Source organism: Salarias fasciatus, chromosome 10, assembly GCF_902148845.1.
Source record: "Salarias fasciatus chromosome 10, fSalaFa1.1, whole genome shotgun sequence".
NCBI lineage: Eukaryota > Metazoa > Chordata > Actinopteri > Blenniiformes > Blenniidae > Salarias > Salarias fasciatus.
In genome coordinates, this window is record NC_043754.1 from 8,273,242 (window position 1) to 8,292,236 (window position 18,995).

Here is an 18,995-nt window from a genome sequence, read left to right on the forward strand (position 1 = left end):
AGCCTCTTTATCCTCTTTCTGAGGATTTGCAGTATAGCAGATCACATATGAGTCTCCCTGCACTTAAGCTAGACTACCAGCAGCTCAGTAGGCTATCCGTAACACACAACCTCTTTTCATTTTGTTTCTTTTTTTTTTTTTTTTTTTTTTTTTCCTTTTTCTTTTGCATTTATTTTTCAGAGCCATACTCATTGGATACCTTTCAAATTCTTGAGGCAATCTGCTAAGTGCCCTAACGTTACGACTTTAAGCCAATGGAACTATTGTGGAAAAAAATATCAGTGCTGCATCTGCCTGTGGTGCCTAAGAAGCTCATCTGTAAATCACTTGTTCCCTCTGAAAAACAGATTAGATAACCGCTAGTTTACAGATAACAGCATGGTGTAGTTTATACTGGAATAAGTTAAATATTGAGCTTTAAGTTTAAAGGATTTTCAGAAACTCTAAACCTGCTATCGTGTTTGTGATAGTACACAGTGAAATTAAAACAGATGGTAACTGCAGGGAGCGGCATGTTTATTCATTTGATGTTGAAAGCATCACAAAAACTGACAGTTTGTCGATAGTATTAAAGGAGATATTCTGCATCTAATGCCTCCTTTGTGGCTGGGGTTCATTGCAGGGTATTCACAGACTCTAATGTATGCAAGGACCACAGCTCGGATCTCGAAAATCAAGTTCAAATCAATATCCTGCTGAAAGTGCCATAAATTCAAATGGAGATCATATGCAAGCTTGCAGTGTAAGGACACAGGCCTCCCATGGTAATCACGGAGCACTTTATGCAAAATATATACTAATGAATGTCCATTTTATTAGACTGTTATCCAATGAGCCACCTGCTCGCCTCATTCACTGAAGATTCATTGATGTTGCAATAATAGCAGCCCCATCCTGCAAAAAAGAAAGAAAGAAAATTAGAAAAAAACATACCTGAATTGTAAAGGTTAGATTTGAATGCATTTGATGGCCTGTTTGTTTTGATCCAGATCCATGAACCGATGCTACAAACACGCCTCGTGTGTATGTGTAGTTATAAATACCTGCCGATGTCAGAAGAATATGGAAATCGTATAAAATAAAGGAGTTTGTTGATCAGGGCTCATGGTTATTATTGTTGCATCTCACAGGCTTCTAAAGCTCCTCAGCGGTGTCATCTTATTGTGGAGATGGCTTCCTAACATGACATTATACAAGCTTACAAAAAAGCAAAGGTAATATGTAAGTGAATCTCTTTTGGCAGCATGTTCTGTAACCACCCAAACAGACTTCATAGGGAATAAAGAAAGTGGGGAAGCTGGAGGGGGAGGCAGCCAGTGAGGAATCATGGGCTGTCAGAACCGTGTCTGTCTAAGCTTCAGGAATCCAGGAAGCTAATGCTGTTTGATGTATTAACCATGATGGAGGGGGCAGTGTCTGTGTGTTCATGCGCAGTCCTGTAAGGATTTGGGTACACTGATGTGTGTGTGTGTGTGTGTGCGCGCATGTGCTCAAGTTTCACCCATATAATGTGTACGTGGGTGTGCGTGTGCTCATTGACAAGTGGAAGAGGAAGGAGAATTGATGTTGTTTGATGTATTAATCATGCATATGTGGGATTGAGAGGCTCTGTGATGGGTTGCTGGGGCACTGATTCTATCTTCAATCAGTGGCTCATTTGGGTCCCTTTGTGTAAATGCCTAACATTGTTTAGTGGAAAATAGGCAGCGCGCTTATTTGTGCGTGTGTGTGTGAGCGAGTGTGTGGCATTTCAGACAAGGGGGGAGTGTGTCGGCAGAGCGCTCCTCAGATTCTTCATCCTGTTTATACATAAAGCATATTAAAAGCATTGTTTTCCACGGGCCAGCGTTTGATATATTTATCGGGTGGCTTTCAGTAGCCAAACAGGGAAAGGAAATGTGTTATTCCAACGGCAGCTCTGGCTTTGAGCTAATCAATAATTCCACAGGAAAAAAGTGTGACACTGATCTATATGCTATCATGATTTATCAGCTTCACGTCCACCCTCGTGATAGTTCATAGATTCCCGGCTGAAGCCCGATGAATAACTGCATCCATTAAGGCAGTCCATTTGGAAACTATACAGTTAATTAGTTGTGGTTATTTTGTGCTCATTCAGCCATCCACATTCAGGTACATGTCACCGCTCAGAAAGTTATTAAGGCACCGCAAATTATTTGCCTTTCTCCAATTCACTTCGCCCACCTTTGCTATTGAAATCTTGTCCAAGAGGCACTCCTACTGTCTAGAATTTAATCCATGTTGCCTTTGGATTACAAATGTATTTCGTTTGACACTTTAATTCACTGCGGAGCTCCACTTCTGTTGCCAGGCAACTCTGTTAAGGTGCACACAAAGAATCATTATAGATTTCTTGGGTGCGACTGTTAAGTTTTACTTCTTAAAAAAAAAGAAAAAAAAAAGAAGAAAAAAAAAGATATTTTGCTATTCTGTGTCCTGATGAGGCTTCTGTTTGTGGCATTTTTTTCCCCCATTCTTCCAGTAAACTGGCGTCCCATTCTTCATGAAGAAGTCAATTTTGCTTTATTTATTTATTTTTGTTTTGTTTTATTTTAATTCACCTAAATAAGCCTCTACCCTGCCAGTAAACTCACAAACTCTGGGCTGCAGTTGTTCTCTCTCTCTCTCTGTCTATTTTTTTTTTTTTTTTCTGCAGCACTTTGAAAGAATCAAGTTGAGTGCCTCTTCTTTTATGCATCTATCAGACATATGTTACTAACTGGAGATGACAGCATGGCCCACAGTATTTAAATGGTTCATGGTGCTTGTACTCTGATGGCTACGATATGACATGATGAGCCATAAATATGTCAGATATGACTCAAACAAGCTCTGAAAGGATCTGGCAATGGAGTATTCATACTAGATATTGTGCTTTGGGGGCCCTGTCCAAAACCCCATTGTGGAGCGCTGCACCAAAATTTCATCAGTAGATTAATCAAGTCTGTCGTCAATATCATACCGTATCTGTATCAACTGCGTCTAGTGCATTCCCTCACAGTATGACCAAAGCTGCAGAGACACCCGTGTGCTTAGATTTCCTAGGATTTCAAAAATAAGAAGTCCCCACAATGTTAGACTGAAGGAAGTTTAAGACTACTTCCCGTACTTCTCTTCACTTTTGAGCAATAGACATTTCTATCTGTGCAATAGATGCCTTTGTGAGATGAGACGCACAGATGTATGACTCAGAAAATTTAGGGACAACCAGTGTATCCTGTTGTGCCTGGGAATCAGCAGGCCATCTATTTTTTTTTTTTTTTTTCCTCGCAGTGAAAGTTGTAAGTCATCCTTTGTTTGAAGCCTTCAGGAAGAACATTGCTCATCTGCAGACTGTTGTTTTGGAAAGGAGGGGGATAGTGGGACAGCAGGATGTAGAAGAGAGGAGGAGAAGCAATCGGAGGTAGGATTTGGGAGTGAGAAATGCAGCGGGATTACATGTGCATGTCTGGCAAATGGGCGACCAGACTGAGGGCAGGGACTTGATACTTTGTGTGCAAGTTTGTTTGTACTCCGATTGAGATGCAGTAGGTGGATTACTGAGCTCTTCACACACACACAAAAAAAAAAACACGCCAACTCCGAAAGGCCTCGCACACAGAGCAGCTCATTCAAACAGAGTAATCTCTTCATCTGATGATTTTTGATATGTTGTTTTTCTGCCTCGTTTCACCGCGCTGCGGTCTTCTCCATCCCCGGGTCTGCAGAAAGATCAATGTTGAGAACAAATTCCGCCTCGCCAGTGACCGGGCGCTTGTAGCCAGAGATGAAAAAGGTCACTATGAATCTAATTAAGCATGATTTTTTTTTTTTTTTCCAGTTCCGTGATAAAGATGGCGCCGTGTGAGGGCTCCCCCGTCCAGTTGCGTTGAAGGGATTACTTTGAGTGCGAAGAATAAGACGCACTTCCAAAACCGTCCAGCTCGTGGAATATATTGCCAATCGGGACATCTCGTATGCGGGGTAACAAATCTAGACAAGCGAGACCAAGAGTGTTGCTATTAATAGCAACGCATGCATGTCCACGCACGCAAATGCTGAGAAAAACGAAATTGCACACACTCGTGCACATATTAGAGCAAGTTTTAAGTATGGTTGAAGGCTTTTTCATCCTTCTCCCCAATCCAATTATGTCCTAGTTCAAACAAATGGAAGTATATGCATGCTTTTCAGCAAGATGCTGCAGCAGTAGAGATATTAACTCTGAAGATGGGAAGTTCGAGAGGCAATAAGGTGCCCAGCAGGGAGTGGATATTGAGGATTAATTTCTCTCATGTCTGATTCTTTACTTCCCCCCATCAGCCCATCTCCTCATCTGTCTATCTTTTCCTCCTGGCATTATTAAGTCCTGATATGTCTTTCAGAGAGACACTTTAGAAAATGCTTATTTTTATGGTATGTTGCAAGAAACGGGGAATTCAGAGCTTTGAAACGGCCGAACGGACAAGCTACAATTTTCGGTGCATATCTGTAGTAAGCGGAAATCTAAGCAGGTACTTGATGTAAACCTTGTTCAACCGAGCGCCCACATTCCTCGCTGACATCGGTACACTGACAAAGTGGATACTGGCCCTCAGACAGCTATTAAGGTGTGGCGACTGTGCAACCTCAGCTCTGGGCTCAAAAAACTGTAAATATCGATTAGTGTCACAGAACGTGTTGCAAATCCTTGCATGGCTAAACGAGTAGCAAAAATATCAGTCATAAACACACACACACACACACACGGGGCTGCGAAGGGTTACTGGGAGCGGGAAAGAAAACTCAACTCAACTCGTGGTCATTTTATTATAGTTTGTTTATTTATTTATTTTCGAGCAAACATGCCAACACTTTTAATGAGCAGCTTGTGGTGACCCGTGTCTCCTCACCATCAGCGCGCTGCAAAGCGATGTTCCTTCTTTTCATGTCTTCCCTTCAACAGCAATGCCTCTAAATGCTGTTTGCCTTTAATTCAGTTTTGTTTAGCACCACAGCTCTTGGAGATTGAATTGGAAACTTGCCCTTGGGACATTTATTTTGCTAAAGAATATAGCTACAGTTGACCGTAAGAGGGCCTCTGAACAAGCCGGGCAAACACACACACACACACACACACACACACACACACACACACACACACACACACACACGCACACACACAAAAGACTTGCAACACTTTCTTTTCTTTTTATCTCCTCTTCATGCGTTCGCCCTGAACCATCACCTGAGTGCCTCCAACCTGATTCAAAAAATATAAAACACGTCTTCAAATTAAGTGTGTGGGGCCTGTATTTTTACCCTCATATGCAGAGAACTTGAAATGCATGCATATGTGTACATCCATGCATGCACAGGCTTGCAGTTCTACCTTTGTGGAGCCATTTCGTTTAAAAAAAAGAATAACAAAAAAAAAAAAAAAAATCTGCAAGAGGTTTGCAACCTGTAGCAATTGGGCTTTATGTGGTTTTTAAGTCTCTGTAGTTGTTTTCTGTCACTTTCAAAAAGTTCCAGGCGAAAAAACACGTTATCTTATTTATAATTTGTTTGCACAGCAGGTAATCTTTGAAATAGATTTCCATCGTGCAGTGTGAGGTGACAAATCTGACTCTTGAGTAAAAGAAAGGTTTAATAGTTTGTCAACAAAAATATTTCTCACATTGAACTGTGTTTCATAACCACTGATCCTTCGATTCGCAAATGATCCTTCGATTCCATCTTTGGCCATCTGGTTCTAACCAAACGAGGTAACTATTTATTAATACAAATTAAGAACTGTTTCAAAGGAAGATACAGCCTTTGATTTGGCATAAGCCAGTTATTTTTATTGTTAGATATACAAGAAATTAATAAGATTTATGCAGCTCACAATTGTAGTTAAAATGAATATGAATATGTTTGAGTTGAGTTACCGTAATTCAAAAATGTCGAGAAGCAACATGCCTGTAAAGGCATAAAGATCAAAAGTTGGAATCTAATGTAACCATTTACCTAACTTTAACCTCGTCATCACCTTCAAAGCCATAGCTAATATTTAGTTACACATAAAGCAGTGAGCTTTAGGCGAGCCCAAAAAAGTGAAGTGTATTTCCAGTTTGTGGGCCCCACAAAGACATAAATACTAGAAGACACACACGCACACACACACACACACACACACACGCTACAATTTGCAAAGCTGGCAAAGTGTCTGCTCTGCAGCATTACAGAGCATGACCAGATGTGATCTGACAAACTTTGCAGCCAATTCCTGGCAGTTATGTAAAAATGGGTTTATCTTGCTTTGGGCATATCAAAGTAAGTAGTCCCCTGGTTTAAAGTTCAGATGCAGATTCTGGATGGGGGCTGTAACATTACATCATCTGAAGACTTTATTCGAGCGGCTGTACAGTCAGTGGAAGTCCTAATTAGGATAGATTGCATATCATATTCGCAGTAAAGTTTTCTGTTATAGTCAATGAAGTCTGCTTCTCTCACGATCCCATAAAAAGCAGTGAACCCTCCACCACCGGAGCACTGAATGTTTCTCCAGAGGAGGTTCACAAAAGAGGGAAGTGATGTTTCTTTTTTTTTTTTTCTTTTTTTTTTTTTTTTTTCCGAGGTGCAGAGTCACATAGTGCGAATATAGGCCTCCTAAAATATCCCGTCGAGGTTACGTGGTGTCAGGTTGAAAGTTGAAAATGAAATTCTGTCGGTATTAAAATCACTGTCACCACGTTTTTAGAGTGCGCTGAAGGTAATCCGCAGTTAAAATAGTGTGGACACAGTGATTCTCACCAGGAAAAAATGCATTAGGATGACAATAGCTATTTCTGTGCCGTGTCGATTCGGGAGGCAGTTCATTAATTGAGACGGTGTGAAGTCCAATCTCACGCGCATTATATTGTATCAGTATGCAAAAGCAAAAACAAGCAAATGCAACCTCCTGTATAGAAACACAGTCCAGCCTTTTTGCTCTAATGAGAACAAAGATTAGCCTCTCTCCTTTAAACGGTACATCTGTCTGCTTGCTATAGCCTCCCCGTGCTTCTCAGTAACTCTCCGCCCTGCTGGCGCGCTTCCAAGGTACAATGTAGCCTCTCTAATGCACAGCGGCTCTCCTTTCAAATGCAACTGTTGTTGTGGTTGCTGGAAAATTATTTAGGCCGCAAACACACTTTGGCCTTCACAGGAGTGTTAATGTCTGGGTCAGCAGATCAACTGAAAGGAGGGGGGGAAAAAAATAATAAATTCAAAGCGCTACATCACACGGAGAGGAAGTGATAAAAATCTGGATGAGTCAGTGTGAATAGTGCTTTACATATGGGAAATAAAGCAGTTCACTAACATGCCACGGTAACATCCAGACAATATGCTTCCGAATAAAACAAAAATAATGCAATGCAATTATTCTCACCTATAACAGATTCTTTTATGTGCACAAGAAAGTTCAATCCAGGAGTCTATTATTTATTTATTTTTTTGACATATTTGGACCGTCAAACAATCGATTCTCCCTGAAATGGAGCCCATTAATAAAAGGTGACATTGTCAGACAAATGATGCCTGAACCTGACATGTCACAAAAAACCCAGCCATTTCCTCAGAGTGTGCTTACGATCTCACCTGACTGTTTTAACATTTTCCTTTCCTTTGTGTCAGAGAGTCGCTCCTTCGCACTGTTTCCCATCTTCATGTTCCTCTGATTCGCCTCGCTCTGTTTGTTCTCTTTTGCGACTTCATTTCAAACTCCAAACTCCTGGTTTCTGTGTTCTGGGTGCTGATTAACGTGCATGGATGCCAGATTTACACAAATGGTAAAAAATAAATGAATAAATACTGTATAGGACAAGCACATTGCTCTGTGAACTACATTCAAAGCATCTAGGGAAATGAATGGATATAATTATTTAAGAATCATGAATAAAATCATTGCAATTGTGACAGATCCAGATTAACACAGAGCTTCAGACATCTCAAATAAAACTTTAAATTGTGGTGACAAGTTACTATTTCATGGCCACAGATGACGATTTCTTGGACTGAAATTACTATACTGTGGCCACAAAATAGAATTCCGATGCCACAAATTACTATTTCAGGGCCACAAATTAGTATTTTGTGGCCATGAAATATTTCTTCATTCCAAATTTCATTTCAGATTCCATATTTTAAATAAAATTGCCTGACAACTGAAGAGTGCTGCCATTCATAGTGTGGAAACGCTTGGAGTCTTGGAGACCGTGGGGGGCACAACGTGTTTCAAATTCCAACATCTATGTCCATTCTGTAAGATTTCCTCTTACCCTATTAGCTCCATCATATTAGCATATTTAGTCCCCACAGTTTAAGACAATGAGAGTGTCAGTGGAAAGGCATCGCCATCTAAACCCTAAACCAATCAAAAATTTTAATCCTGTGCCCTTTCCAATTAAGTTTTACCACTGATCCTTTCTCTGGCTTCTGCAAAAGCTTATCCCTCGCCTCCAAATCTCCTCTGACACTAAAGAATATCACATTACATTCAATCATCTTATTTCATTATGTTGGAAAAATACCAATTAACCAAAATCTAGGATGCATTATCACCCAGCTTTCACTTGCAGATGTTGTTATTTTAACTTTAACCTGATGACCACACAATCTGAAAGAGATGCTTTTTCTGCTTTGTTGTAACTTAAGGAAAGTCCAAACCATTGTCTAACAGTTGAATGTTATGAATCCGGGAACCTCCCTGAGAAAAAGAGGGAGGATTCAGGAAATCATCACAGCAGGATTTGAACATCAGCATGGACTATAGTGGTTCTCAAGCTGGGGTCCAAGCCCCCCTCAGGGGGACGTTAGAGATCATGGAGGGTGCCCGAGGCTTTGTCTGCTCTGAGGTTATGAGGTTGCCAAGATTATATGTTAAATATAAAATCATAATAGCACACCTACTGAGATAATCGAAAGCCTGTATATTACCGCTTAAAAGGATCACAACAGAACAAAATGATTCAAACAGATGTTCATTTTTTTTTAAAATAAAGATTTGTAATGAATCATTTAATTCTTTTGGTGCGTGTGTGTGTGTGCGCGGGTGGAAGGATTTTCTCGATTTTTTGGGGAGGATTTTCTTAAACACGCGGTAGGGTTCCAGGGAAAACTAGACTACACCATTTCTCAAGATATGCTTTAAAATAAAGACACTTCATCACATTCAAAGTGAAAAAAGACCAGACTTTACAAAGCCGGACTTATACACAACAATGGTAAATCCCAATGTGAAGAATTAAAGTTCTAACCACTACATGCATCACAACAAACTTTAATTGGTGCTTTTTTGCCACGTATTTCGATTCAAACAGCACACGACACAAATAACTCAACCTACTTTTTCCGGATAGACTCGACTCGGCTCTCCACTCTTCTTCCCGGTTCAGAACAAATGACTGCACCACCGGTGCAATCTTAGCATGTCCCAAAATTACCAAATGAGTGCAGGCAGGGGGAACTCTTTTGTTCAGAAGCGTACCCAGTTTCCCCAAGAAGAGCCTGTACAGAGAAGAAGATTACTTTTTTCCGACTATGATTTGTTTTTTGACGTCCTGCGCTCAAAGCGCTTTGTGCTCCCATCAGACGCTAAACGAACGTAATTTAGTTCAAACCAGGTCAGCGGAGGTGGGAGGCTTCGCGTGCGGAAGCTGCGGCAGTGGGACGGGATCGTTCCCGGATGACGCCCCGCAGCTGACAGCCACGAACCGACCAGAATTGGTTTCATACACTCACTTGAAATGTGCTCTATTGCGGGGAGCGCTCCTATAATGGGAGGAAAAGGGGGAAAAAAATAGACATCCATAGCTCATTGTGGGACAGAGGGGCTGACTGAGAGCTTTTTGTCGAAGGTTGATGCATTTACACCAGCACTCCCACATCCTTTCTTATGGAATGGCATGAACAGTCAGATTTGTCATTAGATGTGGCAGCCATATTCACACTTGGTGGGTCTTGCTGCAGTAATACTTGGTTTTACTGTGACAACATTATGGTATTTCAAGGCCAGTGCTCCCATTGAAATGAAATTCACTGTGTAGGATAAAAAAAAAAAAAAAAAAAAGAAAGAAAGAAAGAAAGAAAGATGAATAAAATACTCTGGAATAGGCGGTGGCGCAGACAGTGAAGAATGCAAATCCAGTCTTGCCTATCAAGACCATTAAGGTCTATGTGATTGTTTTTTAATGCATTTACTCCAGCCTCTTTTTTTTTTTTTTCTCCTCTCCATTTACAGTACAGGGAACAAAGGGACTTCTGGTCTTTATCCACCCCTCACCCCCACCCCTCCCCTGTCTGATCACTTCATCCTCCACCCAAACCCATGCTGACTCCTCTGCACTCTTTCCCCCACCCCGCCTCACGCTTATGTTCTTCCCTCCCCCTCTCCAGCGTGTCCCCTAGTTTTCTGGTAGCTGTGTCTCTTTGATAATCCAAGACTCTTTGAAGACTCCAATTCCACGCTGCTTGCCTCGGAGCTATTGCACCTACAAAAACAACTGTGTGTGTGTGTGTGTGTGTGTGTGTGTGTGTGTGTGTGTGTGTGTGTGTGTGTGTGTTGGGGGGGTGAGAAAGAGAGAGAGAGAGAGAGAGAGAGAGAGAGAGAGAGAGCAGTAGATGGGATGAGAATGGAGGACATAATGGTGAAATGGAAAATAAAAACAGTTTCATATGCATTTCCCTTGCAACCGCTGTAGTCTTTATGGTTTTATGCTTGCTGCATACACTGAGAGGTGCACTTCTTCATTGTCATATTTGGTGGTGCAGCTCATTTTTTCTGCGCCTTCAGAGGCGGCAGCTCATTGATTCCTGCACACACGCCCAAAATGCCAGAGCCAGGATGTACTCACAAACACTGTAACTAAATGGAAATTGCAGCTCCCACTCAGGGGGAAAACGCTCTCTAGGCTATCAAAGTTGCACATTTTGTATCTAATGCCATGTTTAGAATAACAGAGGATGTTTACACTGTTGCCGCTCCATCCGCCGGTGTACCAGTTTGAACACTACTTCACAAAAAAATAATGGAAGTTTGTCCTGTTAGATCTCACCCGAAATGATTTTCTCTGCTTCTGTCAGACACTGCAGCGAGGTAATTAGAGGAAATTAGTTGGCTATACTTAAAATGCCACACTGATCAAAATTAATCACCACTAAAACATTTTTTCTCCCATCCACTTCCCCTCCACTCTGTATCAGTGTCTCCTGCTCTTACCTTTAGCTAAGTGTGGCTGCTCCCTGTGATTCTGTCTCCATTTCTCCATTGTTTCTGTCTCAATCTTCCGTCCCTCTCCTTCCATCTTAGTCTCCAGCCCTCCCTTTTTGTCTCAGTCATCCTGCCTCTCTTTGGCAGAGGAGCTTGCCATTGGGATTTAGAAGAAATTGAATTGAATTATGAAGGAATTTCTCTGCAGTACGATTGGCATCATTTCCTCCACACAATAGAACATCATTCTCATATCTCTCAGTGTGAGGGAATGAAAATAGGCCGTGCACCATTCTTTCTCTCATCCTTTTAAATTGAATTTTTCATATCACAGGGGCACTGAGACATCAGCCGTTTCCTTTAACATGGGCAGAAAACCCATTTCATAATATCAGAGAGACACATAGCTGTGATTCAATAGGAGGAGTCTGGCTTTCCAGCACCAGTACACACACGATATACCTCGACTCAGGATTGATAAACAGGGCCACATAGGTTTTGTGCAGCTCGAAGAGTTAAGAGTATTCCAGTTGAGTATACTATTGCTTTTTGGCTTCACAACCTGTAAACCTACCCCACTGTACAGTAAATAAAATGCAGCTCGCTCTCACAACCTCATGCCTTCCTGTCTCCTCTCTCCACCTGCCTCTGTGTGAAATGTGGATCTTCCCATCTTTGCCCTCTGAAGCATCCCTTCTTACCAGTTTGCTTTTATTGGGGGGGAAAAAAGGCCCGTGCTCCCTAATTGTCTTTGCAGAAGCTGTACTTTCCACTTTCAAATTGCACCCAAGATGCTGCAATGTGGCGATGATCGTTTTCGGTCGGTTATAATTTCCCTTCATGAGTCTTCTTCAAAGCAATGAAATCCAAGCCCATGTTGTGCTTTGCTCCTCCAAGTGGAATTCTGAATATTCAGTGTTTCACTGGCCACACTGACTCGACTTGAACAACACGCCTGTGTAATGAAAAATTTAAATGCCAACATTTGGCAAGAGACTAGCTGTGACACTGTTACCTATGAGATGAAGTGGGAAAAACTGATTTAACTTCACACATATTGTGTGTTTCCTTTATCCCACCTTTTGGAAATATAACATTTTCAGTGGAATACGAAGTGGCATGTTTTGTAAATAGTAAATAAGTGGCAGATCTATATTCTCTTCGATGTGCCAGTTTAGCACATGCCGTCACTTGACTCATTTAAAAGGATTATTTTATGATTAATTCATAAGAAATGATGCAATATGGGATTGTGATTCAGATATGTTTCAGCAAGCATATAAATGGAGATGCAATCAGAGCGCTATAAATGGAGTTCCAACCATTTTAGCTTAAAATCCAGAGGGTAAGAGATGCCTCCTAAAGCTATTCTCAGGTGACATATTACAGAAAGCAGAGAGATTAAAATTCATAGCGAGAGGGTACATCTGTCAAATCACAAGAGTGCTATTCCATTAAAATAATAATATGTTTGTATACTTGGTAAATGTCGTTATTATTATGCTAATAGTGACTGGTAGCAGCCTTTTCACTGTATGGATCACAGCCTGTTCAATAATCAGCCGCTTAAGCTCTCACTTCATAAGTGATTCGCTGCGATGTAGTTAAAGTACATACAATGCAATCCCCAGCTTGATGACCAAATGTTCAGTCGCAGATCAGTCAACACAACACAAATGCAAAGTTGGAAGCGCAAGACAGAGATTCACACACCGAATCTAACTCACCTGCGGGTCTGCTGGGAATCTGCTCAAAAAGTGGCAAAGAAGATGGAAGAGCTTTCCCATCTGCATAAGTACCAGCAGCCCTGCGCTCTGGCAATCAGCGGAGCTTGGCTGGATGACAGGGCACCTGACGGCGGAGCGGTGTCAGGTAGCTCCAGGGCATTTACAATGGACTGGGGAACTCGGTGCAATGTGAGAGCACAACAGAGTAGCGGGGTCTGCTGTCCCATCAGGGATCAGCAGTGCAAATCAGCAGTGGCAATAGAGGCACGCCACAGCCACCGAGAGCGCCCTCCGTGTTGCTGAGGCACAGCCATTTGCCCCGGGAATCTCTTTTTATTTCTTTATTCAAGCTGCAGGCAAATACATTATTTTTTATTTCAAATCCAATCTTTAGGACAGACTGTCCACACTGTTATTCGCAAGTGATTAGATATAACCATTAACAATAACCCATCTGCGTGAGTTGCTGTGGAATCGTCCCGACTACAGACTGGTGGGGCTTTTCTCTTTTTTTTTTTTTTTTTTCCCTTCCACAAAACAGACACAAAACAGCCAGGGACAAGCTGGGTGAATAATGGAGATGTATCCTCTCTCCTCACACCGTGGCAATATCTCGTCTCAGTGCAGAAGTCCTCCATCACACCACACAGCATTAGTGACAGAGGTGGCTGATGTATGGGGTTTTTTTGGGTGGAGGGGGTGTTTGGCCCGGCTAACCAGACTAACTGAGCCCCACAAGCGACGTCACAGCTGAGCGCCAAGTGGGAAGTGAGGTTAGGGGTAGTTTGAAAGCCAGGATTTAAATCCGATATCACCTCCCTGGTGAATTTGGCTTAAATCTGAATTGATGAATGAAATATTTATTCTGATGTCTCACTGTGCTGTGAATTTAATATCGGCTGCCGGTCTCAACATAACCTAAAATGCACTCTTAAGTTCAGAGCAGCAGGGTTCTCCTTCCCTCACCTCAAGCGCGTCTTTGCACTCGCATGGCTCCTCTCTTGAAATCATCCGATTCAGACTTTTTGAGTCCTTATCAGCTCAAGCCCGAAGCAGTATTTTGTAAAGATAGCCGTGTCAGAATATTGTTGTATCTTGTTGAGTTGTACATTAGACACCAGAGGCGCAGAGCCTGGGGGGGCCTGCGGTTAGTGTCCTTGTAGTTTTGCTGTAACAAAGAAAGCCCATTTTATTTCAATCAGTTTCTTTTTCTCAGTCCCCTACCTCTTTGCCCAATCAACCAATCACTACAAAGCACAGCTGGCAACAGCTGAGGACAAATTGATTGACAGTTTGAAAACCTCCATTGTGCCGTCACCCCCTTCGGTTATCTCAACCAGTAATTTAGTGAGTGAAGCCAGATAAAAGTTTTTTAGTCGCAGCCTCAGTAGTAATCTGTACTTCACTGCCACATTTCCTAAGATATTATGATAAATTTCAGACATTTTTAGTTCCAGCTCCTGGGATCCAGAGGGGAGTACAATATTTCACTCAGGTGTTGTAGTCGTGACTCCGAGTCTACATTTAATGCTTTCTGTATTTGCACTCGTTACATTTATGGTTTGCTCGAAATCTTGAAAATAAGGTAATATAAGTTTTCATTTTACACCCAATTTGAAGATATATGTTTTATTTCAATGCATTTCCGTGTTTTTGTGTTGCATTTTGACTTGCCGAACTTGTATGAAAATTCGGATTGGATTGACAGCTCCCAATCAGATGCTACTCATCATGTGAAAATGTGAACAGCGTGATGAGGAGGACTGTCTAAATGTCAGTTCTCACTGAACCAGAACATGTATTGGTTGATTTATTGATCCTACACAAGTTGTGAAGCAAGTCATACAAAAGGTACTGAAACACTGAACAGCCGGACATGTGCATTAAAAAGTTGAGAGAAGGTCACATTAGGTTAACCTCCAAAGGTTAATAGTGCGTTTTATTTCATCCCGAAATTTCACCTGAAAGCAGAACATCCCTACATTTTTATACGTTCTACACTTCAATGAAAGGATGAGACGGATGGGAGCTGTAGTGCCTGTGAACTCCAATGTCTTTCTGCGTAGACGTTTTTATATTACATCAATAGTTCTGTTAATTAACAATGAGTGCTTTCCACTTACGTAACCACATCACAAAGCTTTCAAAGCACCTTCTCTCCTTGCGTCGCGGTGACAAGGCCATTTAATTTGACATTTTTGTCGTTTAAAATTCCATGAAGGCTCCCTTGTAGTTAGATGGCAACAATTAGGATATCACCAACCACGCTGTCCTCGTATTAAGATGGCATATCAGTCACAATCAGCACGTTGCCTTCTTCATTCCGTCACCATAAGTGACCAATATCATTCATTTAAACGTTTCCTTTTGTTTTGATTCTACAGGATGACTGCATTAAGGTGTCTGAAATCCTTTCCAACTGATTAGTTCACTGAAATTTGACCAGCTGAGGTGCTGACCTTATTTCCTTTTTGGAAATACCACCAATTTGTACTTGTGAGATCACAAACAGGAACTGAAGGAAAAGGTGTGCTGACTTTTTTTTTTTTTTTTTTTTTTTTTTGCCCTAAGTGCATCAGGTTGAAGATATTCAAGGTTTGAAGGGAGAAGGGTGGTTAGGGTGTAGATAAGTGTGAGGTCTGTGCTACTGAATAGCTGCAGGCAAACCGGTGGACATACACCAGCAGCCGCTCTCTTTTCTTGTGTATTTTTATTGATGTCAGAAAGCGAAAGGCTGTGTGTTTGCCAAGGTATCAGGAGGAAATTTATATGACACCAAACAGTACTTGATTACTGTTAGCTTCTACTCTTGACACGACAAGTACACGACAGACTGATATCAATAGCAAGCAGTTTCTCTTTTAGATTATCAATATGTTGCATTAATCGTTGGGCTGTTGGCAGTGTTTTGCTTAACATTTTTTTTTTCCTGAAACTTCAGGTCAGCAGAGGACAATTGCTTGTTTATTACTGTCTTTTTATGGATCCTTGCCTCCTCACAAAGCCAGAATCCTGCTGTATCTTTCCATCTGCTTTGGGATTGCATTATTATAAACGAGGCCATTTTAGCTCAGTCTAAATGGGGTTATGAATTCAGATGTCATCGTAAATGTCCCCTCCTTCATTCTCGGCCCCCATAGCTTCTCACTCCTACAACAATGCCCGAACAATCCCGCTCTCCCGCCTCCAGTCTCCCAGAATCTAATCCTTCTGCTTGTCCCCTCCAGCCAAAGCGCCGGCCGTGTCTGCCTGACCAACTCCCCTCTCCCGCTCGCTGCCTCCTCCTCCTCCTCCTCCCTCCTCCCCTTCCATCCTTCCGTCTTGCCGCATCCCCGCAGCCCCCCAAGGCCTGGCAAAGGATTTGTGTTCTGACTAAAAGGAGAATCTATTTCCCATCTCTGCAGCCTTAGCTAGTTATCATACTCAGGAAACATGCTGACTCTCTGGAGTGATGCCTTGAGGAGAAGTTTAAGCAAGGATCCATATTTGAACAACTAAATGCCCCCTTACATTTAAATCGTCGTGAAGCCTGAGAGACGACCAATCATGTTTGAGGAATGCTCCATTGGCATGTATAATGTGCCTGGTCCAGCCTCGTGAGTCAACAACAAGTCCATTTAAATGCCTGATGGAGGGAAGTAGGACTCGTCATCGCCGGGTTTGATGGATGGGTCCTGTGCTCAGAACTCCTGGCAAAGTGTGGTCTATTTTCACCATTCGCTCTGGAATAGTTTCAGAACTTGTTTGATCAAGCCATGCAATTTAAATTCTCCTTGAGTCTGATAAACAGTGTGGTCTTACTTTGTGTTTTTCAGCTCCTCACAGAGCTGATAAGCACAATTTCACTGTTAAAAATGTTTTATGTGTAGCTGCACTAATCAAAGAGCATGTCTAATAGAAAGAAAACAAACCAAAACCTCTCATTGCCCTCTTTTTTTTCCTCTTTCTCTCATTTCCACAGCAAACATACGAATCACAATCTGAAACCAAGACATAAAAAAATTCCCTGTTTTCTTACTTTTTGGGAATCTTGTTTGAAAATTAAGCTTACATCCCATTAAATGTTACAGATGAGATAACCATGAAATCTAAGACATTTTTTTTTTCCTTCAAACTATGCTGGGGAGGATTTATTAAAGCAGTGATGTAGAAGCACCGCTTAGAGGGGAAGGGGGGGAAACAGAGAAGAAGAAAGGCGTGCTTTCAGAAGTCTAATAATCATTATTTAGATGAAAGTCTCAGAGATGCATCCATGCAGTGCGAAAAATATGACAGGCTGACGGGTTGAGATGATGGGGAGATGAACAGGTTTCTGGAAACATTTTTTGAAGCCCACTAACGGTATTAAGAACACGCCACTGATGGCACTTACCTCAGCTCTAAAAGCGAGCGTGCGTGTGCATGTGTGTTTGTCCGTGTGTGTGTGTGTATGTGTGTGTGTGTTTGTGTGTGTGTGTGTGCTAAAAAGCTGATGGTTCCAATGATTTCTGGCATGGATTTGTTTGCCAGAAAAGTGGTTGAATGGTAGAAAGCGCAGGCCCCGTGGTTATTGATCGCGGCTGACTCGTGGAGCAGAGGCAGGCCCGTTCTGCTGTATCAGTGCTTTCCCGACTTTTACGAGAGCCGCTCATGTGTGGGGGGTTGGAGGGGGAAAAAAGGAGTGCAATTGCATGTGCACTGCAAGGAGTCATCTTTCTGTTGTGGATCGGTGGTAAGTAGCCATTAGTAAACCGATCTTTGGGAGAGGATATTTAATGGTCTCCTAACTGTATTTACAAGCCGTTCAATTTGATAAAGGGTGTGATCTCAAATGATTTTTCTTATGTTGCTCGGCTCCTCTTGAAGCCATCAAACTCAAGATTTCATCAGTGTCTTCATTCGTTTATTTGCCTTCTTGTTCTTTCACCAAGTCACATCAAAATAGCACAGCAAAAGCTATAGAAAATTCTAGTGCCGGAAAACTAACCGTACTTCCAGTTTTCTGTTTTGTTCTTTTCATTAGCCTTATTTAGATCTTCTTAGGACTCCTTTTTAGTTAAATTGCTGAAATATTGTCTAGCTTTCCGCTTGGTTGAACATCAAAAGCTGGGGAAAGAGAAATATTAAAATATGGAGATAGGAAGTAGCTCACTGGGGCTACTGATTAGTGTACCAATCATTGTCATCAGAATTCATTTGGCAGCAGCAGATTGAGAAAATGAAACTTTTGTCTGACTAATAATGACAATAACGGCAATAATAATACTATTTGCATGCTCGATTTCTATGACACTCTGCGAGGCTTGTTTTATAATGTTTTCTTTCATGTCCTCACTCTCCACATGCATAAGAATCAGGCTGTATGCACAATAATGCTGTCTTTTTCTTTTCTTTTTTTTTTTGCCGTTGTTAAATAGTAGGAATGACTGATCGTGACACATGATGTCTGTGCTTCGTTAATTTTCTACACATATCATATTAGGAGCTCTTAATCTGAAAGGAAATGAGTAAATCAGATTTTACGCTTTTACGTTTTTCAGCATGGATCAATACTTTCTATTTAATTAACAGATAATCTGGTATCTTACACAACATCAACATGCCAGAGTACCTTCTCTAAAGATATGTGGCATTTGCGCACCAACCAATTCTCCACCAACAAATTATTATGCACTGCTTACAAACTGATTTTAATCACTCCTCGGGATAGAGATGTAATCTCCAGGTATTTAATATGGCTGTGGTCTGCAGCAGCGTTCCAAACAGAAGTCATTAAGATAGGTATTAGACTGAAAAGAAAGTACATGCCAATAAACAAATGACAAACAATAAGCAATGCTTGCGTTAATATTAACTAAACAAGCATGCAGCCGACCATATCATAATATGTGTGCTAGTCACAAAGGAAGGTAATGGCTCGGTTAAACCTTTTATGTGGTTGGTTGGCTTGGGAATAAAACAGACCAGAAATAAAAACGATCCAATCACATTTGCCCCTTTACCTATTATTCATGTTTGTACAATATAGGAAAGAAACAGGAGCTAGAGCTGCAGTTAGCACGGACGAAACCAAC

The 18,995-nt window shown here is 41.5% G+C and overlaps 1 protein-coding gene across 1 annotated transcript in view; it reads left to right on the top strand.

Annotated features, from left to right (window-relative positions):
• The window catches only part of LOC115395587 (protocadherin-1-like), a 93,697-nt gene that overhangs the window by 53,323 nt on the left and 21,379 nt on the right, over nt 1-18,995 (top strand). The window lies entirely within an intron of this gene.